At 41.1% G+C, this 26,692-nt stretch overlaps 1 protein-coding gene and 1 long non-coding RNA gene across 2 annotated transcripts in view; one reads left to right on the plus strand and one right to left on the minus strand.

Moving 5' to 3' along the window:
• LOC134346866 (uncharacterized) overlaps window positions 1-18,150 on the minus strand; it is a 164,278-nt gene extending 146,128 nt beyond the window's left edge. The window contains exon 1 of the long non-coding RNA XR_010018044.1: window positions 17,995-18,150. This is a non-coding gene — a long non-coding RNA (uncharacterized LOC134346866). The remainder of the gene's footprint in view (window positions 1-17,994) is intronic.
• LOC134346865 (contactin-associated protein-like 5) overlaps window positions 1-26,692 on the plus strand; it is a 1,591,243-nt gene that overhangs the window by 77,360 nt on the left and 1,487,191 nt on the right. The gene's annotated exons all lie outside the window — the stretch shown is intronic.

Raw genomic sequence — 26,692 nt, forward strand, 5'->3', positions numbered from 1 at the left:
CATTTAATGTCAGAGAAATATACATTCTGAAATTCCTTTTCTTTGCAAACGTCCTCAAAACCCCCCAAAAATGAATGGCAGTTAAACGTTAGAACTCCAAAGTCCTCCCCCCAGCTCTCCCCTCCCACACATAAGTAGCAGCAAGGCAATGACCACCCCCACCATCAAAAAAGCATTGGCGCCCTCCACCGAGCACTCAGGCATGCAACAAGCAACAATAAAGACACAGACTTGCAGTACCCCAACGACTACGCATTCACCCAGTAATCCGACATACCACAATCTCTCTCTCCCCCTAACAAGGAAAAAGAGGTGTCCCTGTTTCACAGCAAGAGGGGAGACATAACAAGCAACTCGTTGATTTATGATGTTGAAAGTCTGTTGTGCTGCTTTTTCTGAGAGTCAGCCCCGGAAAAGCTCAGGTCTCTGGACACACAGCCAGCAGCCAAACCGTTGCTCCCTATGTTCCGTGTTCTCCTGCAATACCACAGTCAGGGGCACCAGTCTAGAATCAGTCTCCAGAGCCACGGAAATCCGGCACCCTGAAGACACGCTAGTTTTCCAGGCTACGTCATTGGGATATCAAAAAGTGGCTGATCATAAGGCCCTGGGAGCGGGTCCCGTTCACACAAAGAAACGTAGTCGGAATGTAACTCCAGCTCAGGGTGTTAAATGCCTGAAGGAGATCTGTGATTTTTTTTTGTGAGAATGATGTAATGGTCTTTTGGAGGTCCCCTGATGTAATTTTCCCGCCGATGTGAGGTCACGTGATGATATGTGCACCACGGGTATATAAGGGAAGACCCCAGATGACGGTTAGTTTTTAGTTTTTAGATTTCCAGCTAGAACGTACTGTGTCTCCATTACTGTTGCGTATTTGTTTTTATGACGCAGTTTCATTTTTTAAACTGTTGTTACGTTTTGTTGCAAGGAATAATATTACTGGATTGAATTTTTTGCTAGATGTGTTGACGTACCTTATTCTAGCAGTGGTACTGGAGAGTGAAGATTTTATTGAAGTACAGGACTCAAAGGATTGAGAGGAGTCGGCATCGTTCGGCAGTTTAACAAAGGACTGACCTTAATGAGTCTTCATTGAAGGAGTAGCGACCTGCATCGAAGATAACTCTTGTCAAAAGAGAAAAGAGTTCATGCTAGGTTTGCTCTCTAGAAGAATTTAAGATCAGTTGTTTTAAACTGTTTATTTCCGGCATTGTGAATCCTTTGGGCAGAACCAGCAGGGAAATCGTGTCTATGAAGAAATCCTTCTCCACAGAAGTCTCTCCCAATTGAACGTATAAATCTGTTGGACTTTTGAATTTAACATTTTAAGAACTATATCTGACTTTACCGCTTTAAGAACTGTTTTCACATTTAATGCTTTCAGAGCCAGTGCTGAGTGACGATATGTCGAACGGCTGCATAGCAGTTAACTTCCGGTTAAGATTTTCATTTTTTTAAATTGTTTATCCGTGTTTAATAAATGTTTGGTTGTTTTTATGTAACCTGTCTCAATTGATATTCATTGTTGCCGGTTACGTAACATAATCTGTGGGGGCTCACGGGATATGTTCTGATTTTGAGTTTAAGTGCTGGTAATTGCCATTTTGATTTGGAAAAGGCAAATACCCGATTTTTTTTTTAGTTTGATTGGTGTGTGAGTGGTATTCGGCAACAATGAATATTGATGGGTTTGTGGACACGCCTGACTCAGGGTCTTTAGTGAATGCGAGAAAACCTGAGATATTGGAGATTGCTAGGAGTTTGCATATTAAACGAATTACGAAGAATTCCACCAAGGTTTTCATACAAAGAAAAATCGCTGAGCATTATATTACTTTGAAATTGTTTGATGAGGAGGTGTCAGATGTTTCCAATGAGTAATCTGGAAATGTAGTTACATCTTGAACAGTTAAAGTTTGAAAGATTTAAAGCAGAAATGGCTGAAAGAGAGGCTAATAAAAAAAGGGAATCTGAAGAAAGAGAGGCCCATAAAAAAAGGGAATTTGAAGAAAGAGAAGCCAAAAATCAGAGGAAATTTGAGCTAGAGTTGCAGAAATTAAAGTCTGGGAATCAGTCTTCTGGTTCTACGAAACAGTTTATTGCTAGTCATGAGGTTATTTTGGCTCATCCCATTTAGTGAAGCTGAAGTGGACAAATATTTCCAGCATTTCAAAACTGTTGCTCTGAGTTTAAAGTGGCCGAAAGAGCAATGACCAGTGATGTTACAAAGTGTAATTAAAGGCAAGGCACAACAAGTTTATACAGCTTTAAATGCTGAGCAAGCACTGGATTATGATATTGTTAAACAGCATATATTAAAGACATATGAGTTGGTTCTGGAAGCGTATAGAGAAAGATTCAGAAATTTGAAGAAATCCGTGGAAAAAACTTACATAGAATTTGCCTATGAGAAATCTGTGTGTTTTGAGAGATGGGTTTCCTCTAAAAATGTGAATGGGGAGTATAATAAATTAAAAGAGTTGATTTTGCAGGAGGAATTTAAAAAACGCATTCCTGTTGAAGTGAGAACATACTTAAATGAATGGGACTCTGGTACATTGCAGGAGATTGCTAAGTGAGCTGATGAGTATGTTTTAATTCACAAGAATAAATTTTCTCCAGGTAAAATTTTTTAACAGAATTAAAGCACTGAGAGTCAAGGTAAACCAGAAATTAAACTGGACGTTAGTGAGAAAAGTAACAATGAAGGGAGACATGTGAAGGAGAGGCATTTTGGTTTTATTTGTATTTATTGTAAGAAACCTGGACATGTAGTAGCTAATTGCTTTCGATTGAAAAAGTAAGAGAAAGAAGCTCTCCCAGATGCTTGTGTGCAGCATATTGAAAAACCTGTAAAGTCACAGGGTTCAGAAAATACTAATGAAGATGTGTCAGAGTTTAACCAAGTTAAGAAGGGATATGTGACTTTTATAACAGAAGGATTTGTATCCTTGAAAGAAGGATCCAATTCTGTACCAATAATAATACTTAGAGATACTGGAGCAACTCAATCACTAATATTAGACAGTGTGCTAAAGTTTAGTGATGAGTCTGACATTGCTGAGGTAAATTATATAAGACGAATTGGGAGTGCCCTTTTGCCAGTACATTTACATAGAGTAAATGTAAGGTCAGGATTAGTTACAGGGGTTGGTAAAGTAGGACTACAATCCAGTTTACCTGTGAATGATGTTTCTCTTTTGTTAGGGAATGATTTAGCAGGTGGATAAGTTTTTCCTGAAGTGCATAAATTTAAATTCTGAAGAACCACAGAGGGATTCTAACACAGATTCTTCCTGTGTTGTAACAAGAGCTATTGCTAAAAAGACTGATGTAAAGGATGAGGTTGTTACCCATGACAGTTCAAATCAAGTTTTGAATTTTGAGGATGTATCAGAAACTTTCTTACCTACATTATTTGATCAGGATTTTGGTGGTAAGTCTGACCAGGAAGATTTGTCTTTATCTCGGAAGGATATGATAGCAGAACAGGGTAGAGATCCTGAGATAGTTAAATTAAAGGAACAAACTCGTCCAGATAGTGAGATTGAAAAAGTACCAGTAGGATATTATTTTGAAAAGGGGGTATTAATGAGAAAGTGGAGATCGCCTACAATTCCTGCTAGTGAGGAATGGGAAGTTAATTATCAGGTAGTGGCTCCTAAAATTTACTGAAATGAGATTTTACCTATGGCTCATAGTATTCTTTTGTGTGGTCATTTAGGTGTAAAGAAAACTATGAACAAAGTTTCTAAACATTTTTATTGGCCTAGTTTAAGACAAGATGTGGCGACCATACGTGTCAAATTGTGGGTAAACATAATCAGGTTACTCCAGTGGCCCCACTACAACCAATTCCAGTATTTAGTGAGCCGTTCTCAAAAATCATTGTAGACTGTGTAGGTCCTTTGCCAAAAACTAAAACTGGACATCAATATTTATTAACTATTATGTGCACAGTGTCTAGGTTTCCAGAGGCAGTACCTCTTAGGAATATAACAGCTAAAACTGTGACAAAGGTTCTTATAAAATTCTTTACTTATCTTGGGTTGCCTAAGGAAATACAATCGGATCAAGGCAGTAATTTTATATGGGGATTGTTTCAGCAGATAGTTTATAAACTGGGAGCAAAACAGATTATTTCCTCAGCCTAGCATCCAGAATCACAAGGAGCCTTGGAGAGATTTCATTCTACATTAAAAACTATGATTAGGACATATTGTGTGGGAAATGAAAAGGACTGGGATGAAGGTATACATTTACTATTTTTTGCAGTAAGGGAAGCAGTACAGGAATCATTAAGTTTTAGTCCTTTTGAACTTGTGTTTGGGCATAGAGTTCGAGGACCTTTGGCCTTGTTGAAGGAACAGTGGACTAATAAGGAGGTACACACTAATATGCTAGATTATGTTTTAAGATTTAAGGAAAGATTGTATAAAGCTTGTAGCTTGGCCAAGGAAAATTTAAAATTAGCTCAAGAGAAGATGAAGACTTGATATGATAAGGAGGCTAGGATGAGGTCATTTAAGCCTGGAGATAAGGTGTTGGTTCTTTTCCCAGTGCAAATGAACCCATTACAAGCTAAATTTTATGGTCCTTATGAGATTAAGTCTAAGGTAAATGATGTAGATTACGTGGTAAAAACCCCAGATCGGAGAAAGACAACACAGCTGTGTCATATAAATATGATAAAGCCATATTATGAGAGAGAAGCTGCTACTATGACTGTTGTGATCAATAATGAGTCTGATCTTGATAAAAACTTAATGGAGGATTCAGCTGAAACTCATTGTAAACCCAACATTATTTCAGCCAGGTTACCAAATTCAAAGATTCTGGAAAATATTGATGGAAAATTAGCTCATTTACAGCCAGAGCAGAGAGAGCAGATGAAACAGTTAATTTTTAAATGTGGAGATTTATTTCCAGACGTCCCTAGAAGAACCACCATAGCTACACATGATGTGGATGTTGGAGATGCAAAACCCATAAAACAACATCCGTATCGAATGAACAGGGAAAGATGTGAACTTGCTGAACAAGAAATTAAGTATATGTTAGAGAATGATATTATTAGACACTCTAATTCAAATTGGAGTTCACTGTGTGTTATGGTGCCTCAGCCAGACAATAGTATTAGGTCTTGTACAGATTACAGGAAGGAAAAATGCTGTGACGAAAACTGATGCACATCCAATCCCTAGAGTAGGTGATTGTGTGGATAAAGTTGGACAAGCCAAATTCTTTACAAAAATTGATTTGTTAAAAGGTTATTGGTGTGTTCCATTGATGGATAGAGGTACAGAGATTTCAGCATTTGTAACCACATCTGGGTTATATGAATATAATGTTCTTCCATTTGGGATGAAGAATGCACCAAGTACTTTTCAGAGGATGATTATCAGCGTGAATCAGGGATTAAAAGATACAGATGCCTATATTGATGATTTAGTTACAGGAAATAATATGTGGAGAGCACATATTACTGTAGTGGAGGAACTATTTGAGAGACTTTCAAAAGTTAACTTAACTATTAACTTAGCTAAAAGTGAATTTGGTCATGCCACAGTAACTTACCTTGGTTATGTTGTGGGTCAGGGGAAATTAGCACCTGTTCAAGCGAAAGTTCAGGCAATTTTAGAAGTACCCACTCCAGCTGGTAGAAAAACTCGCAGAAGATTCTTCGGTATGGTAAGATATTACAGAAAATGTTGTAAGGATTTTGCAAACATTACTCTTTCATTAACTAATCTCTTGAAGAAAAATGAAAAGTTTGTTTGGACAGAGTCTTGTCAGGAGGCATTTGATAAATTGAAAGCTATAATATGTAGTCAACCTGTACTTAAATCTCCTGACTTTGAAAAATCATTTTCATTAGCTGTAGATGCTAGTGATGAAGCTGCAGGAGCCGTGTCACTTCAAAGAGATGATGGTGATGAAGTTGATCATCCGGTAGCTTATTTTTCTAAGAAGTTTAAGGCCCATCAAAGAAATTATTCAACAATAGAAAAAGAATTTTTATCTCTTGTTTTGGCTTTACAACATTTTGAAGTGTATATTGGTACTACTCATAAACCACTCACAGTTTATACCGATCACAATCCGTTAGTGTTTTTGAGTAAGATGAAAAACAAAAATAGAAGATTATTAAATTGGAGTCTAATGTTACAGGAGTACAACATTTTGATCACTCATATTAAGGTTAAAGATAATGTGATCGCTGATTGTCTGTCTAGATGTTAAATGTACCATGAAAATTTGATTTAATGGAGTGGTATTTTAACATTTGTAACACTCCTACTGTATATTAGTTTGTAAAGTGCTGAAAGATAAGACTGCATATATTGTGTATGTTGTAAATTTTATACCTTTGGTTTTTTTTGTATGAATTGTTAATTGTTAAAATTTTGTTCTTTAAGAGACAAAATTTTTTTTTGGAGGGAGGTGTTACATGCCTCAAGGAGATCTGTGATTTTTTTTGTGTGAATGATGTAATCCTCTTTTGGAGGTCACCTGATCTAATTTATCCACCGATGTGAGGTCACGTGATGATATGTGCACCACGGGTATATCAGGGAAGGCCCCAGATGACGCAGTTAGTTTTTAGTTTTTAGATTTCCAGCTAGAACGTACTGTGTCTCCGGTTCTGTTGCGTATTTGTTTTTATGACACAGTTTCATTTTTTAAACGGTTGTTACGTTCCGTTGCAAGGAATAATATTGCTGGACCGAAATTTTTGCTAGATGTGTTGATGTACCTTATTCTAGCAGTAGTACAGGAGAGTGAAGACTTTATTGAAGTACAGCACCCGAAGGATTGGGAGGAGTCGGCATCATTCAGCAGCTTAACAAAAGACCAACCTTATTGAGTCTTCATTGAAGGAGTAGCGACCTGCATCGGGATAACTCTTGCCAAAAGAGATAAGAGTTCATGCTAGGTTTGTTCTCTGGAAGAATTTAAGGTCAGTTGTTTTAAACTGTTTATTTCTGGCATCGTGAATCCTATGGACAGAACCAGCAGGAAAGTTGCGTCTATGAAGAAATCCTTCTCCAGAGAAGTCTGTCCCAATTGAACATATAAATCTTTTGGACTTTTGAATTTACCATTTTAAGAACTATATCTGACTTTACCGCTTTAAGAACTGTTTTCACATTTAATGCTTTCAGACCCAATGCCGAGTGATGATTTGTTGAATGGCTGCATAGCGGTTAACTTCCGGTTAAGGTTTTCGTTTTTTTAAAATTGTTTATCTGTGTTTAATAAATGTTTGGTTGTTTTTGTATAACCTGTCTCAATTGATATTCATTGTTGCCGGTTATGTAACAAGGGTCTTCAAAAGAACCTTGGAAAAGGAAAAAAAAAGAGATATCAAAGATAGATATAGATCATTTCCTAAAGATCTTCCTAAGGAGTCACCGCTTATGGTTTTCTTCCAAAGTCCCAAAAATGCACAAGTAGGTTAGTTAGTTTACTAGAGTGTGAATCTGAGTGGAGCTGTCCGACACGACATGAAGAGTATAACGTGGGATGTATGGAGAGCTGATGTAACTCGGTGTCTGATGGCTGGTACAGACTCAGTGGCCGAAGGAGCAGTACATCTCCATGAATCTGACAACTACAAATGCAGTAAACAAATCCCAGGCTCTTGTCCACCAGGCATGTAATGGGGAGTTGGCATGAATGTGGAGTGATTCGGTGCTCACTTGTCTTAACTGTGGTTTGGAGGGGCTACTGGGTCTCAGAACCAGCTTTTGTTTTCTTCAACACCCTGGAAGGGTAATACTACACTATATAGAATAAGAACCGAGAGATAGATCAAAGGCAGATGTCTCGGGACTGGAAAGGCCAGCAGCTCATCACTGTATAAACATTTTCTTTTCCTGCAGCTTTTAGGGTTGAAAATATTTCAGCTTCATACAAACATATACTATTTGACTGAATTTGTCATTTTTATGTTTATAGTACAGCTTCTAGCGATTATTTCAGAAAGAACATTTGTTTATTCTCTATGACTTGTCATAATAGCAAACTGGGGGAGGAAAATGCTATTAAATCAAATGAATATGTGGCTTGCAATCTATCGGGCAGGTCATACATGTTGTAAAAGTGTTCTCAGTTTTACAAGATGTATATAAACACCCGAAAATGCTATAAATGTAAGAGCTAAAATACATCACTGAATATCCTTTCTACTTGCGTCACAAGCTGGTATGGAAACATCAATGCCCAGGAATGGTAAAGTGGTGGATCAAGCCCTGTCTGTCACAGGCAAAGTCCGTCCTGCCTTTGAGTAGATTTGCATGGAATGCTGTCACTAGAAAGTAGCATCATCATCAAAGACCCCTGCCATCTAGTCCATACTCTTTTCTCACTACTATGATCAGGCAGGAGGTACAGAAGCCTTAGGTGCCACACCACCAGGTTGAGGAAGAGTATTACCCTACAGCCATCAGGCTCCTGAACCAGCGTCGACAAAGTCAGCATGGATTTGTGAAAGGACAATCATGTCTGACGAATCTCATAGAATTTTTTGAGGATGTAACTAGTAGAGTGGATAGGGGAGAACCAGTGGATGTGGTATATTTGGATTTTCAAAAGGCTTTTGACAAGGTCCCACACAGGAGATTAGTGTGCAAACTTAATGCACACGGTATTGGGGGTAAGGTATTGATATGGATAGAGAATTGGTTGGCAGACAGGAAGCAAAGAGTGGGAATAAACAGGACCTTTTCAGAATGGCAGGCAGTGACTAGTGGGGTACCGCAAGGCTCAGTGCTGGGACCCCAGTTGTTTACAATATATATTAATGACTTAGACGAGGGAATTAAATGCAGCATCTCCAAGTTTGCGGATGACACCAAGCTGGGCGGCAGTGTTAGCTGTGAGGAGGATGCAGGGTGACTTGGATAGGTTAGGCGAGTGGGCAAATTCATGGCAGATGCATTTTAATGTGGATAAATGTGAGGTTATCCACTTTGGCAGCAAAAACAGGAAAACAGATTATTATCTGAATGGTGGCCGATTAGGAAAAGGGGAGGTGCAACGAGAACTGGGTGTCATTATACACCAGTCATTGAAAGTGGGCCTGCAGGTACAGCAGGCGGTGAAAAAGGCGAATGGTATGCTGGCATTTATAGCAAGAGGGTTCGAGTACAGGAGCAGGGAGGTACTACTGCAGTTGTACAAGGCCTTGGTGAGACCACACCTGGAGTATTGTGTGCAGTTTTGGTTCCCTAATCTGAGGAAAGACATTCTTGTCATAGAGGGAGTACAAAGAAGGTTCACCAGATTGATTCCTGGGATGGCAGGACTTTCATATGATGAAAGACTGGATCGACTAGGCTTATACTCACTGGAATTTAGAAGATTGGGGGGGATCTTATTGAAGCATATAAAATCCTAAAGGGATTGGACAGGCTAGATTCAGGAAGATTGTTCCCGAGGTTGGGGAAGTCCAGAACAAGGGGTCACAGTTTGAGGATAAAGGGGAAGCCTTTTAGGATCGAGATTTGGAGAAACTTCTTCACACAGAGAGTGGTGAATCTGTGGAATTCTCTGCCACAGGAAACAGTTGAGGCCAGTTCATTGGCTATATTTAAGAGGGAGTTAGATATGGCCCTTGTGGCTAAAGGGATCAGGGGTATGGAGGGAAGGCTGGTACAGGGTTCTGAGTTGGATGATCAGCCATGATCATACTGAATGGCGGTGCAGGCTGGAAGGGCCGAATGGCCTACTCCTGCACCTATTTTCTATGTTTCTAACTTCATTCACTAATCCTCTGAACTAATTAGAACTACAGACTCACTTTACACCTCACGTTCTCAGTATTATTTATTTTTATTTGCAGTTTTTTCTGCACATTATCAGTCTTTGCCTGTTTATGAATAGTTTTTTGTCAATTCTATTGTTTTTTTTACTTGTAAATGTCTGTTAAAGTGAATCTTTAAGTAGAAAATGGTCACTTTAAACTTTGAACCTTGAACTCAAAACAAAATAATTATTTGTTTCATTTGAGATAAGGATATCAATGTCAAGGTCACTATTGAAAACTCCCCCCATTCCCCTCACCACACTACCTGCCCATAGAGCTAATGATATTGACCCATCTGTGTGAGGCAAGACAGGTAAATGTATAATGGGGAGCTCACTGAGGATAACTCTAATGCTATTCCCATGTTTTAATTTTCCACAGATTCTCAAAAACAGCCCTTCATTGTGAACTGCCACTCACCTGTTTACAGGGGCAATTTACACTGTGACTTTTAAAGACCTTAAGACATCAGAGCAGAATTAGGCTAATTGTTTAGGGAGAGCAAAACTTGCCAGAATCAAACACAGAATTATTAGCCTCGAAAAGCTAATTTCACCCAGTGGAAATTCATATGGAAATTCACATTCCATCTGCTCCTGTGACCCATATCCTTCTCAATTGTTAAAAAAATAAAAGATTCTCAGTATCTAATCCCAAAACCAAGCATAAATTTAACCTTCTAATTCTTGTAGCAAGATGGGAAAGAGATGAAGACTATGTACATTGGTAATAAATGATGGATGGTCGTGGGCCATAAGACATAGGAATATAAATTGGGGGATTGCTGGCAGCACTTCTCAAAGGGCTGGAAGGCTTATTCAGTGCTGTTTCTATAAATAAATAAAGAATCGACTTGGCTCATCGAGTGTGCTCCTCCAATCCATCCTGGCTGATTTATTTTTCTTCCCAACCCCATTTTCCTGCTTTCTCCCTATAACCTTTGACACCCTTACTAATCAAAAATCTATCAATTTCTCCTTTAAGTATATGCAATGATTTGACCAATTAATCTGCTTGTTTTTTGCTATTTGGGAGGAAATGTATGTTTTCGCAGGGAGGGTGTGCAATGTCCATGCAGACAGCATCTGACACCACGATTGAACCCAGAGTGCAAGCCATTTTATGAACTCCATCACCAGTTGCTTGTCTATGTGAATTGATGTGAAGCTTGCAGGTGAGAGTGGCTCTGTTCCTTTATTGTCCCAATATCTTCAAGGAATAGGTGGAGTAGACTATAGTCAGCCATAGAATGATAATGATGTAAGGTGAACTTTTTCTGCTGTTTTTGCATCCACCGCTTGCCACAGATGCCCTCTTCACCGTGTATTTCTGTGTTTTTGAAGGGGGTGAAGAACTGTGGGTTGAAAGCAATGGAAATATGGAACAAATAAACCTTAACCCACCAACCAAGTGATTCAAGCCAACAATCTGTGGCTTGTTCAATTACATGCCACTTCAGAAAAATGCCTGTTGAGTTAAGAATAGGTGTAATATGTAGCAAGTGACATAGCAGGCAGTTCTACTGTGTCACTGCTCCAGGGATCTGGATTTAGTCCTGATCTTGGAATTACTGGATGTTCCATTTTCCTCCTAGATTTCAGAGGCACTGGTAGGTTAATTGGCTATTCTACATAATCCTGGCTAGTTACTTGGCTACTGTATATAAACCAGACTTTAAATGGTTAACAAATTATTGTTGATGGGTGTGTAAAAAAGAATACACTCAGTCAGAAAGAAATAAAGGGAGGACAATTTAACCTGTGTGATTACTCAGTGCTATGCATCTGATGGGCTGAATGGCCTCATTCAGTGTTATTCTAATAAGTTGAGGATGTAACTATGAAAATGGACAAGGGAGAGCCAGTGGATGTAGTATACCTGGACTTTCAGAAAGCCTTTGATAAAGTCCCACATAGGAGATTAGTGGGCAAAATTAGGGCACATGGTATTGGGGGCAGAGTACTGACATGGATTGAAAATTGGCTGGCTGACAAGAAACAAAGAGTAGCGATTAACAGGTCCCTTTCGGAATGGCAGGCGGTGACCAGTGGGGTACCGCAGGGTTCAGTGCTGGGACTGCAGCTGTTTACAATATACAGTAATGATTTAGATGAAGGGATTAAAAGTAACATTAGCAAATTTGCAGATGACACAAAGCTGGGTGGCAGTGTGAAATGTGTGGAGGATGTTATGAGAATGCAGGGTGACTTGGACAGGCTGGGTGAGTGGGCAGATAGATGCATGGCAGATGCAGTTTAATATGGATAAATGTGAGGTTATCCACTTTGGTGGTAAGAACAGGAAGGCAGATTATTAGCTAAATGGAGTCAAGTTAGGAAAAGGGGAAGTACAACGAGATCGAGGTGTTCTTGTACATCAGTCACTGAAAGTAAGCATGCAAGTACAGCAGGCAGTGAAGAAGGCTAATGCATGATGGCCTTCATAATAAGGGGAATTGAACAGAGTTGAGGAAAAACTTTTTCACCCAGAGAGTGGTGGATATATGGAATGCTCTGCCCCAGAAGGCAGTGGAGGCCAAGTCTCTGGATGCTTTCAAGAAAGAGATGGATGGAGCTCTTAAAGATGGCGGAATCAAAGGTTATGGGGATAAGACAGGAACTGGATACTGATCGTGGATGATCAGCCATGATCACAATGGACGGCGGTGCTGGCTCGAAGGGTCAAATGGCCTACTCCTGCACCTGCTGTGTATTGTCTATTGTTAAAATTATATCTCCACCAGGGTCCAAGTGCCACAGAAGTTGCAAACCAGTCCTTAAGAAGGATAAGGTGGCGACTCTGCCAATCTGTGCTTTTTTTTCATCTTAGTTCGTTACTAACTTGATATGTATTTAACTTCCTAAACTAATACCATCACTGGGAACCTTTTATGACAAGCCTTGGTCTCAGCACAGAATTCAGCAAGTTCAGAATCAAGTGTATCACTACTGATGTAGACTGTGAAAATTGTTGTTTTGTAGCAGCAGTAGAGCGCCGGAGATGACCATTACCACAGGTTACAAAAGGGCAAATGGTGCCCAAGAGGAATAGAAAGGGGTGGTGCTCATGAATTCATGGACTGTTCAGCAATCTGATGTTGGCAGCATAGAAGCTGTCCCAAAAAATGTGCATTATGGGTCTTTCGCTCCTCTCTGAAGGCAGTAATGAGTAGAGGCCATATTCTGGATGGAGAGGTGAGGGTCCTTAATTATGGATGCTGCCTTAAGGCATTGCCTTTTGCTATCCTCAACAGTGGGCAGGATTGTGCTCGTGATGGAGCTGGCTGAGTCTACAATCCTTTGTAACATTTTTTAGCCTGAGCATTGTAGCTTCCATACCAGACAGCAATGCGAATGGTCAAACTGCTCCCACTATAAGTAGGCAGAAATTTGCTGCAGTCTTTGGTGACATACGAACAGATCTCCCCAAATTCCTAATGAAGTAAAGCTGTTGATGTGCCTGCCTCATGATTATATCAATGGTTTAGGCCCAGGACAGATCCTCTGAGATGTCGATGCCCAGGAACCTGAAGCTTCTCACCCTATCAACCGCTGACCCCTCAATGAGAACTGGTGTGTGTTCTTCTAACTTCACGCTCCTGAAGTCCACAACCAAATCCTCGGTCTTGCTGACATTGAGTGAGAAGGTTTTTGATGGACACCACTTAACCAGCTGCTCCCCTACTCCTTGTTGCCATTCTAATCTTCCTTTTCTAAATCTGTATTTCCAAAATTTATGTCTTTATCCTCTTCTTTACAATAAATAAAAAACAATAGATATCAAGAACATGAGATGAAAAGTCCTTGAAAGTAAGTCCATAAGTTGAGAAAACAGATCAGAGATTGAGCAAGTGTTATTCCATTTGGTTCAAGAGCCTGATGGCTGAGGGGTATTAACTGTTCCTGAACCTGGTGGTGTGAGTCCTAAAACTCCTGTACCACCTTCCTGAAGCGGCAGTGAAAAGAGATAATGGGCAGCCGGATTCCCTGATGATGGACGCTGCTTTCCTGTGATAATGCTCCATGTAGATGTGCTCAACGGTGGGCAAGGCTTTACCTATATTGGAATGGCCAAATCCATTACATCTGTAGGATATTCTGTTCAAGGGCATTGGTGTTTCCATACTAGTCTGTGATGCAGCCAGTCAATATACTTTCCACCACACACCTATATAAATTTTAGATGTCATGCTGAATATTCACAAACTTCTAAAACAGTAGAGGCACTGCAGTGTGTTCTTTGTAATTGCACTTACGTGTTGGGCCCAGGACAGGTCCTCTGAAAATGATAACACAGAGGAATTTAAAGTTGCTGACCCTCTCCACCTCTGATCCCCGGCTGAGGACTGGCTCATGGACCTCTGGTTACCTCCTCCAGTCAGCTCTACAGTCTACAGTCAGCTCTCTGGTCTTGCTGACATTGAGTGCAAGCTTGTTGCTGTGGCACCACTCAGCCAGATTTTCAATCTCCCTTCTATATGCTGATTCATCACCACCTTTGATTTAGTTTACAACAGTAGTGTCGTAAGTAAACTTAAATATGGAATTGGAGCTGTGGTTAGTCATACAGTCATAAGTGTGAAATGGGTAGAGCAGGGGGCTAAGCTCACAGCCTTATGGTACACCAGTGCTGATAGAGACTGGAGGAGATGTTGATGCTAATTCAAACTTACTAGGGTCTGCAGGTGAAGAAATTGAGGATCCAATTGCACAAGGAGATATTGAGGCTAAGGTCATGAACCTCTTATATTAGTTGTGAGGGGTTGATAGTATTGAATGCTGAGCTGTCATCGATAGAGAGCATTCTGATATATGTACCTTTGCTGTTCAGATGCTCTGGGGTTGAGTGAAGAGCCAATGAAATAGCATCCACTGTGAACCTATTGTACTGCTGGGCAAATTGGAGTGGATCCAAGCTGTTTCATCACCAACCTCAAAACACTTTATCGCTGTGGACGTAAGTGCTACTGGATGATAATCATTGAGGCAGACTACCACAGTCTTTTCAGGCACCGGTATAACTGAAGTCAGAAATTGTTCCTGTGATGGAGCTCATTGAGTACACAACCCTCTCCAGCTTTTGCTAAGTTGTAACGAAAGGGCCCTGTTGACTTTCTCTTTAACTTTGTACTTGCTTCTATATTAACTTTCCCCATTCATGATGAAAGTCATTGCTCTGATATGCTAACGCAGTTTCTTTGTCCATAGACATTGTCTAACCCGATGAGTATTCTCAGCACGTTGCATTATGATTATAAACAGGCAACTGTTTAAATGATTCTAACTCTCTATCATTCACAAGGGAATCAATCACACGAGTGCCACTTGTAATATGTTAAGTTATCTGCATGGTTCAGGTTGTTCAATAGGTTCTTCAATAAATTTTCTCTGGTAATTTCTCTGAAATTGTTCCTTTAACTTGATAATTGGACACAGCAAAGGCAATGACATAAAGAGTCTGAGGAATACACAACTGCAAATTCACAGGCTGCCATTCAACCTATGGGTTACTGAATATTGGCTGGAGTCTAACCATCCAGAGCAGAAAACCAAGTTAAGTTTATTGTCATATGCAGAATACAATAAAAAGCTTAATGCATATCCCCTCTCAGTAGCCTCCAATATGTAAGCATGAACATTGATATCTCTAACTTCCAGTGATTTCTTCCCCATCCCTCTTCTTTCTTTTTCTATTCTCCATTCTGGCTCCCCTCTTAACCTTCCCCTTCTCCTCACCTGCCCATCACCTCCCTCTGGTGCCCCTCCTCCTTCCCTGTCTCCATGGTCCACTCTCCTATCAGGTTCCTTCTTCAGCCCTTTGCCTCTTCTACCCATCACCTCTCAGCTTCTCACTTCATCCTCCCTCCCCCCATCCAGCCACCTTCCTACCTTCCTCCTCACCTGGTCTCACCTATCACTTGACAGATTGTTCTCCTCCTCCCCCCTCATCTTCTTATTCTGACTTTTCCCCTTTCTTTCCAGTCCCAATGAAGGGTTTCAGTCCGAAACATCAGCTGTTTATTCCTCACCATAGAAGCTGCCTGACTTACTGAGTTCTTCCAGCATTGTCTGTGTGTTGCTCTGGATTACCACCATCTATAGAATCTCTTGTGTTTGTTGAAAGAAAACATAACTACAGTAGCATCACAGGCACATATCATCAGAGATGCAATGTTCACAAGAAAAAAACATGCACGAATAATCACAGTTAGAACAAAATGTCCATTGGAGTGCAAAGTGGTCATAATGTTGCCATACTGAGGGAGTGATTAAGGTTGTGCAAGTTTTTTTTAATGGAACATACAACTTGCTGCATCCTCAAGCAATTTCTCTCAGACGGTTGAATGCTCCTTTGTGGCACAAGCTGTGCAGCAACTATTCCAATCTGAAAATGTAGGCAGACAACTTCCCTCCTTCCTCCTGAAATGTGTGCCTAAACTTTATCCTAAGATTGAATGCACTTCCAGCAGTGCCAAATGCATCTTCCAGAACTTGTAGATAACTAGCTACATGGCTCATGGATTTTCTGCCTTGAGGAACCTCACCATATCAGCTGCCGGGCCCTTTAAGCTCTCTACCAGTTTCTGTTTTTTTTCATGCTCTCTGAGCACTGCCACTCAGCTAGTAACTGAGATGTCTGTTCAGCCCACTCTCATATTCTTTTTCCCCATCAGGTGTGGGCTTGACCCCAGAGAACACTCCCGGCGTACAATAACTTCGGCCCTCCGCAGATATACTTCTGCATTTATCAACCAGTGACGTAATAACCAAAATGAGCTCAGAATTTGAGTCAACAGCTGAAGATCTCAGTAGACCTTTCACATATTTGGTTAACATATGAGGAACGTTTGTCTGCTCTTGGACTGTATTCTTCCGAGTTTAGAAGAATGAGGGGAGACCTCATAGAAACATTTCGAATGTTGAAAGGCATGGACCGAGTGGATGTGGCAAAGTTGTTTCCCATGGCGGGGGAGTCTAGTACGAGAGGGCGTGACTTAAGGATTGAAGGACGCCCATTCAGAACAGAGATGCGAAGAAATTTTTTTAGTCAGAGGGTGGTGAATCTATGGAATTTGTTGCCACGGGCGGCAGTGGAGGCCAAGTCATTGGGTGTATTTAAGGCAGAGATTGATAGGTATCTGAGTAGCCAGGGCATCAAGAGTTATGGTGAGAAGGCAGGGGAGTGGGACTAAATGGGAGAATGGATCGGCTCATCATAAAATGGCGGAGCAGACTCGAAGGGCTAAATGGCCGACTTCTGCTCCTTTGTCTTATGGTCTTCACATCAGGCAACTCCTTCCCCTCACTCCGCAGAAACGAGAGAAACTTTTCTTGAAAGTCTCTTCCCTCAGCTACGGGAAACTCGACTTTCAGTTCAGCACCCTCGCTTGCACGCTCCCCTTCTTGGAAAGTATGCACAGCCCATGGTCCTGCCTCTCCAGGGCCCCAATAGTACCGGGCAGATCCACTGCCATTACATCATTGCAAGTCTGAACTAAAACAAGGTCTTTGCCAGCCATTTTATCAAACCTCCGCTCCATGATCGTAACTGTTCCTACTGCTTTAACAGTATTTAAAGTCCCACCAACAATTCACCTGTGCTACGAATATCCACTCCACTCAATACACAAGCATTAGTTACTGTAATCCCATTTATTCACACCAGTGCTCCACCTCTGATGCGTCCATAACCACTTATCACTTTACTGGACAATAGTTTAACACAGGCTTAAACACACAACCCACTGGATCAATGCTCAGGGCAATCACACAGCATCCAGCGAAATCAATCCGGGACATTGGAGCTCCTTCTTCTCGGCCGTTCCAGGAATATCGGCTCGCTAGCCCCTCACTGGCAGCCACCGGATCCCGCAGTGATAAACCCATCTTTCTCCGGTTTCATACATCTCGGGTGTATACAACTTAGGTTCTGCCAGATCCGTGAGGTTAGGATGTCTCGCCACCGAAGCCCGGTTTGTGTGAATGCTGTGTGATTTACTGCCCCCAGCAAGAAATAACAGATCATACACTGCATACAATTTGTAAAGAAATATATTTAAGAATGTTAATTTAAGCAAATTATTATAAAATGAAAAAAAAAGAAAAACAAAATGGGCCCATTACTCTTAAACAGTCAGAGAAGCACTTAAATTGGAGCTTATCTGAACGTCTGCCACTCACTCACTGAACCCTCGGTCTGTATCAAACCACACACCAACTTCCGAACTTCGCTCGAAATCCATCTCGAACAAATGGGTCTCCCACAGGAGCACTGGTTCTTCCTTCCTGAAGTGATTCAGCACAAAGCACCTTGTGCAACAGGGACGACATCCTCAGCTGTCTGTCTTCCTCTAGCTCCTGCCAACAAAGACCTTCAACCCAGCGTTCTCCAGAACCTTCTCCCCATCCACTATCCTGATTGGTTTACAGCATATTCCTAAGTGGAATAACAAGTTTCTTATCTCAGCTCAAACCCAAACAAGCAGAAAGCAGAACAGACTGTTTTTACAGAAGTGCTAAAATTACATATCTACAGCAGGGCAGTAAAAATCTTAACCAGGGCATTACATAACTCAGTGATTGAACTAAGTTGTCCTGAGTAAAGAAAATCCAAAAGCTTCCCACTCTCTGAGTAAAGAAATTTCTCATTGCCTTGATTTAAACAGCCTAACTTTGATTTGTTGTAACAAGACATTGCAAATACTGGAATCTGAAGTAATGCAGAGGATGCTGGAGGAACTCGATGATTCAGGCAGCATCTGTGTTGGGGAAATGGATAGTTGATGTTTTGGGCTGAGACACTTCTTCTGGCCTGGAATGCATTGAAAGAGCAGAGGAACAGTAAAAGTTAGAAGGGGTGTAGTGAGAGGGGTGAAACTTCACAGTGGACACCTCTTGAAGAGACTTCACAAAGGAGTCAGAAAGTAGAACAGAGGCTGGAATATCAAACAGAAAAGAAAGCAGTCCAGATGAAGGGTCTCAACCCAAACATTGATTCTGTACCTCCACAGATGCTGTTGAGTTCCTCCAGCATTTGCCTGAAGCATCTATTTTTGCCTATATATTCTACATATTCCCAGTAGGACCAAACAACTGGAAGGGGAACATGAATGAGAAACTTCTTCACTGAGAGAGACGTGAGAGTGTGGAACAAGTTGTCAGGGGAAGTGTGGATGTGGGTTTGATTGCAACACAAGAGAAATTTAGATAGGTACATGGATGGGAAGGGTATGGAGGACTATGGTCTGGGTGGAGGTCCATGGAACCAGGCAGATTAACAGTTTGGCACATTCTAGATAGGTCAAAGACCCTGCTTCTGTGCTATGGTATTCTAAGAATGTACGTTGACCATAAGACAGAGGCCATTTGGCCTATTGAGTCTGCACCTATTGACATGCCTTATTTACTTCTCCTTCCCCACTCCATTCACCTGCCTTTTCCTGTAACTTTTGACATCCTTACTAATCAAGGACCTATCAACTTCCTCTTTAAGCATACCCATAAATGTATGCAGAAGCCCAAAACCTCTGAATGAAATGAAGAGAATTTACTGCTGTCATGATGATGATGCTTTTGAACATATAACACCTATGAAGTCAATGGGACCATACATTGGCTCCCACATTAGCTGTGGAAATTTAAGGGTGAACTCCTGGGTTTTGTGCTCATAATTCTCGACATGTTACTTATTTACTGACGTCTATTCTGGATTCAAGATTTGAGATTTGAGTTTATTTACCATGTGTACATCGAAACATGCAGTGAAGTGTGTCACCTGCATTAATAACCATTAATAAGGGTGTGCTGGGGGAAGTCCGTAGTTGTCGCCACATATTCTGGCGGCATCGTAGCATGTTCAAAGTGTCCAGCACAGAACACAACAGAGTCATCAGGCATGTGCAGAGATGGCCCAAGTGCCGAGAGGGAGAGAGAGGGAGAGAGAGGGAGAGAGAGAGGGAGAGAGAGGGAGAGAGAGGGAGAGAGAGGGAGAGAGAGGGAGAGAGAGGGAGAGAGAGAGGGAGAGAGAGGGAGAGAGAGAGGGAGAGAGAGGGGGAGAGAGAGAGGGAGAGAGAGAGGGAGAGAGAGGGAGAGAGAGGGAGAGAGAGAGATGCTGAAGCCAATCAACAGGTTCACTGACTTTTAATAGGATTTGATCAGAAATAGAGGAAACAAATTAAACGATAAAAGGTAACACAATGACAGCAAAACAAACCCTTTCCTCCCTTTCACCCACCCACATACACAGTCCTCTAACAACAAGACAGGCCATCTTTATTTACTCATTTAGAGATACTGTGCTGCACAGACCTTTCCAGCCCAACAAGTTGTGTCCCCCAGCACCCACCTGTTGACCACTAGCCTAATCACAGGACCATTTGCAATGACCAGTTAACCTACTGACCGGTACGTCTTTGGACTGTGGGAGGAAACGGGAACACGCAGAGAAAAACCACACTCACGGGAAGGAACATACAAACTCCAGACAGACGGAGCCAGAATTGAACTCTGAACTCTGGATTGCCCTGAGTTACAATAACCAGCCTCCAGCAGACCTGGACACACATACATTGGGTCTTCACTGCCCCGGCAGTCTCGCAAGGATTTGTAGAGCCGGGGCTCCTGCTAACCAGCTCCATTTCTGGACTTTGGATTCAACCATCAGGCCTTTATCCTTAGCATTGATCCCAGCACTACTACATAACACCAGGCCATGAACCCTGGCTGGCAAGATGGAATTTTCCCCCTATTAGATCACAGCTAATCAAATTCTTATTTTCTTCTCTTGATATCTTTTGATCTATTCTTTTATTTCAATAGGAATTTTCTTTTACTGGTTCTTGGCTGTGTAGCAATACTTGTAGATAGTTCCGGATGCATGCACTAGCTAGAATTGGTAGATGCACTGGAAAAGCTGTATGTGGGCACCACAATAGAAAAGGAGTTAGCACAACACTATTACAGCTCAGAACAGCCTTTGGAGTTCAACCTGGTGTCCTCTATAAAGAAATTGTATGTTCTCCCCATGGAAAGCGTAAGTTTTCTCTGGGTGCTCCAGTTTCCTCCCACAGTCCAAAGATGGACCAATTAATAGGTTAATTGCTCATTGTAAATTGTCCTGTGATTAGATTAGGGTGAGAACAGAGGTATAGAGAGAGTATTTGAACCCTGTGATTTTTGATAATCCATGGAGCTATACCATTTCCAACAGAAAAAAAAAAGCAATTCAAGTATGGAGATTTGTCCTTGATTTTTTGGAAATGCTATTTGTCAAAAAATATTTAGCAAAAATTAAAAGCCAGAAGTGCCAAAGAACTTGCTTATTTATATATACCATTCATGTTAATGTGCAGTGAGCTCGTCTCAAGCATCAAGAACAGGCACAGGGGTGTTATAATTTGCATTTTCCATATGCTGTGTAGTCCTGCTTTGTAAAATGGTAACTTCATTAATGTACTGTCCCCTTGAAACTCCATTGAAATAAAGAAGAGTAACCCAATGCCATTTATTGATATTGTGTTTGACCACCTGGTGTAGTTCAGAAATCATTTGATACACTCAGAAAAGGGGGTGGTTTGGGCAGGATGCAGTAGGAAACTTGGTGTTGGTTCAAAACGGAAGCAGCAATTTCAGATGGTTATAGCAAATGAAATTTAACCATGAAAGGAAGCCTTTTAAGCACAAAACTATTGCATTTGTGCATAATGCCTCATTGATCTATCAGATTGACTCAACTAGAGGGGTAGAAAAGGGTTGCATCTCTTAATGTCAGTGAGTCATGGTGAGAAGAATATATAAGATTACCTTTATCTATTACATATATATCGATGTATCGAAACATACCGGGAAGGGGGAGAAGATGGTGGCACAACGACAGCGCGCGCGGCCACTTCGGTGATGAATATCTGTTATTTGTCAAGTAGGGGACCATGCACAATCCTGATTTGATGGAGACAGACGTGAGAGCACAGCAGAACATCTGGAAAACTTCTGAAATGCCTGTTTTGCTACCGCTGCTAATGTGTGGTGACCGGAATCTCCGGAGCTGAAAGCCCCGAAATCCGAGGGCTTTGCGTGTTTCAGCGGCCGGGGAGAGGTCGAAGGTGCTTGGCAGAGGATGGTGCTCGGGAGGCTGTATCAGAGAGGCTGCTCGGAAGCTTGGAGTTTTCAGACGGATAGACTCAGGGTTGGCTGGGGTCGGCTGCTTCCAAGGTATCAGCAAGTTGACGATGCCTGGAGGTTTATGGCAGGGAGTTTCTCCCTTTTTCCACCTGCTATCGGAGACTCAGGAGACCATTGACTCAGGACTTTGAGACTTTTTTTTTACTGTGCCTATGATCTGTTCTTTATCAAATTATGGTATTGCTTTGTACTGCTGTAACTATATGCTATAATTATGTGGTTCTGTCAGTGTTAGTCTTTGGTCTGTCTTGTTTTCTGTGATATCACTCTGGAGAAACATTGTATCATTTCTTAGTGCAGGTATGCATTTCTAAATGACAATAAAAGAGGACTGAGCGTTCTCATAATCTAATCTAAATGTATCTTTCTGTGTCAATGACCAATACAGTCCAAGGATTGAGCTGGGGGCAGCCCACAAGTGTCACCATGCTTTCAACACCAACATAGCATGCCCACAGCTTACTAACACTCAACCTAACTGTGTATCTTTGGACTGTGGGAGGAAACGGGAGCACCTGGAGGGAACACAGATGGTCACTGGTAGAACATATAAACTTCTTATAGACAGTGGCAAGATTTGAACCCTGATCGATGATCACTGGCCCAGTAAAGCCGTTGCACTAGCTGTTATGCAAACGTGTGTAGAAGTTCCATCCACAATGTAGGCTAGCCTTTTCCTCCCATAGATTCTGCTTGACCTGCTGAGTTTCTCCAGATTGTTGTCACAGTTTCCAGCGTATGCTGTCCTTTGTATCTACATATTATGATATTAATTGATGCATTAAGGTAAATACACATTTTCACTCTATTTGAGGTATATCAGCACAGAATAAAAAGTTCTCCTTTTACTAAATATCCCTAGTCAGGACTTTTGCTGAAGGTGATGCATTTCCTGATCCATCATCAACAGCTGCCAATAGCTGGGATTCCCTTCATTTATTTGGGACACTATGCTGCTTATTTGGGACAGGAGGCTGTTGCCAAACAGTTTCTAACTAGAGTCAGTTGTTGTTCACTTGCGTGGTTGTTAGACACTACACCACTTTAAGAGTGAACAGTCTTTAATTTATCATAAAACCATAAAACATAGGAGCAGAATTAGGCCATTTGGCCCATTGAGTCTTCATCACCATTTCGTCATGGTTGATCCGTTTTTCCCCTCAGCCTCAATTTCCAGCCTTCTCCACGTATCCCTTCATGCCCTGACCAATCAAGAATTTATCAACCTCTGCCTAAAATATGCATACAGAATTGGCCTCCACAGTGCCTGTGGCAACAAATTCCACAGGTTTAGTATGCTTTGGCTAAAGAAATTCCTTCTCATCTCCGTTCTACAGGACGCCCCTCTATTCCAAGGCTGCGTCCTCTGGTTTTAGACTTTCCCACCACAGGAAACATCCTCTCCACATCCACTCTATCAAAGCCTTTCACCATTTGATAGGTTTCAGTGAGGTCACCCCTCATTCTTCTGAATTCCAATGAAGACAAACCCAGAGCCATCAGATGCTCTTCATATGACAAGCGATTCAATCCTGGAATCATTTTCATGAACCTCCTTTGAACCCTCTCCAGTTTCAACACATCCTTTCTAAGCTGAGAGGCCCAAAACTGCTCACAATATGCCAAGTGAGGCCTCATCAGTGCTTTATAAAGTCTCAACATTACATCCTTGCATTAATATTTTGGTCCTCTTGAAATGAATGCCAATCTTGCATTTGCCTTCTCCACCACAGAGTCAACCTGCAAATTAAACTTAGGGAATCCTGCACAAAAACTCCCAAGTCCCTTTGAGCCTCCATTTTTTGTATTTTCTTTCCAATTTTTCTACCAAACAGCATGACCACATACTTCCTGTCACTGAATTCCATATGCCATTTCTTTGTCCATTCTCCAAATCTGTCAAACTCCTGTAGCCTCTCTACTTCCTCAAAACTACCTGTCCCTCCACCCATCTTCATATTGTCTGCAAACTTTGCAACAAAGCCATTAATTCCATCATCCAAGCCATTGACATATAACGTAAAAAGAAGTGGTCCCAACACAGAACCTTGTGGAACACCACTACTCACTGGATGCCAGCCAGACAAAGCTCCTTTGCCTCCTGCCAATCAACCACTGCTTTATCCATGCTGGAATCTTCCCTGTGATACCATGGCTTTGTAGCTTGTTAAGTAGCCTCATGTGTGGCATCTTGTCAAAGGCCTTCTGAAAATCCAAGTACACAATGTCAACTGATTCTCCTTTGTCTATCCTGCTTGTTATTTCTTCAGAGAATTCCAAAAGATTTGTCAGGCAAGATTTTCCTTTCAGTAATCCATGCTGATTACTGCCTGTTTAATCATGTGCCTCCAAGTATACCAAAATCATATCCTTAATGATCAACTGCAACATCTTCCCAACCACTGAGGTCAGACTAATTCCTTTCTTCTGCCATTCTTCCTTCTTGGAGTGTCATTCGCAATTTTCCAGTCTTCCAGAACCATTTCAGAATCTAGTGATTTTTGAAAGATCACTACTAATGCCTCCACAACTTCTTCAGTCACCTCTTTCAGAATCCTGAGGTGTACACCATCTGGTTCAGGTGACTTATCCACCTTCAGACCTCTCAGTTTCCCAAGATCCTTCTCTCTAGTAATGGGAACTTAATTCACTTCATGACCGCTGACACCTGACACTTCTACCATGCTGCAAATGACCTCCACAGTGAAGACTGAAGAAAAGTACTTATTTAGTTTGTTTGCTATTTCCTTGTCCCTCATTATTACCTCTCCAGCATCATTTACTGGCAGTCCAATATCCACACTTGCCTCTCTTTTACACTTTCTGTTTTTGACAAAATGTTTGGTATCTTCTAATATTATTGGCTAGCTTACTTTTGTATTCAATCTTCCTTAATGACTTTTTTTTAGTTGCCTTATGTTGGTATTTGAAATCTTTCCAATCCACTAATTTTTGCTCTATGATATGTCCTTTCTTTGGCTTCTATGTTGGCTTTGGTTGTGTGTGTTTGTGTTCCAAAAGCAGTGATTTTTGTCACTGATCATTGGCAAGAAATAAGCAGTAAGACAATTCAGGATGTTTTACTTACAGTGCTTTCTAGCATTCAGGTTTGTAGATGCCTGAAAAGACCAGGAGTAAAAGTGAAACAATTTCACTACTTCAAGAAGTTAGGAACAACGAAGAATTTGAAGGTGTGAATAATCATCTTGAATGTTACAATGAAAATGGAGATTTGATGAATACAATCGTCTAAGGCATTGGCTGAAGGCAGTCCATTACTTACACGAGGTGTCTGCACTGATTTTGTTCACTTACAATCGAAAGAACACAGCAGATGAACTAATACAGTTTTATAGTACTGTGGTAGTTTTGCTAGAGTTCTAATTTATTCTGTGTTCCACTTCAATGCATAAATTGTTACTCAGTTTGAGCAGTAGTTTGTCTTTTTTTAATCCCTTCTACAGTAATTATTTCCTTGAAGCTGGCTAATTGAGCAGCCACTTGATTGGGCCAACATGTACTGGTCCCAATATGTCCCAGTTCATCAGAATCCACTGTATTTGTATCTCACCTAATACCTGCATCAAATAGCTGAATTCAGATCCTTTGTCTTATGGTCTTTCTCAGAATAAACTTTGCTATTTGATTTTTTGATATAATTTCCTAACTGCTTCAATCTCATTCTTTGTTTGTTTGTTGATGTTTTCAGACGTTCTATGACAGCTCACAACGTTGGGAAGGAAGAGTCCATATGATCATAGGGATCCTCCCCCACAAATGTGTTCTAGTACAACCTCTAGAGCAAACCATTCCATCTGTGTTAAATCCTCTGCTGATCTTGGTGTAATGTGTATCTAGACTGAGTATTCATTCCCCTCTGGATGTGAAGGTTCTAATTCCTCTTTTCTCCTTGCAAATACAGCATTGTGCAAAAGTCTAAGGCACATATATATAGCTCAAGTGCCAAAGACTTTTGCGTAGCGCTGTAGTGATTTGATGTATCGCACTGTACTGCTGCCACAAAAAAACACAAATTTCGTGACATGTGTGGGTGATGGAAAACCTGATTCTGATACGGGTCTCTGTTGTGGACTGAGAGTGGGAAGGGAGCAGAGAGAAGGGAATTATGGTTGGCAAAAGGGGAAGGGAAAAATGTGGGAGCAGGAATCACCAGAGAGATATTCAGAAATGATCAATAAATCAATTTTTTGGAATCAAATGACCCTCCTTGGTGTCTCAGGGCTGAAGGTGCCTGCAACAGCCCCACCCCTGCTCATGACACTTCTCTGCCATCTGTCCCACACCCATCCCATGGCACTCCACCCTCCATTCCAAACATCCTTTGCTTCCGCCAGATTTAGAAACTCTTTCTGCGCTCCATATTGACAAATCCAGTGCAAAAGTGAACATCTTGTTTTTAAGGTTTTATACTGTGTCAAATGTTTCTTTAAATAGTTCTCACTGTTTTTATAAACATTTTATGAGTTTCTGCAGTTACAGGTGAAAAGAACACCATAAATATCCCTTCATGATCACTGTCTATCATTGATTTATCTGGAAGCAGATCACCCTAGTTCACTGTTTCTCTCCTATCAAAGCTAACATTAAATTGAATCAAACAACAGGAATTCTGCAGATGCTGGAAATTCAAGCAACACACATCAAAGTTGCTGGTGAACGCAGCAGGCCAAGCAGCATC

This window comes from Mobula hypostoma, chromosome 5 (assembly GCF_963921235.1).
Source record: "Mobula hypostoma chromosome 5, sMobHyp1.1, whole genome shotgun sequence".
Classification (NCBI taxonomy): domain Eukaryota; kingdom Metazoa; phylum Chordata; class Chondrichthyes; order Myliobatiformes; family Myliobatidae; genus Mobula; species Mobula hypostoma.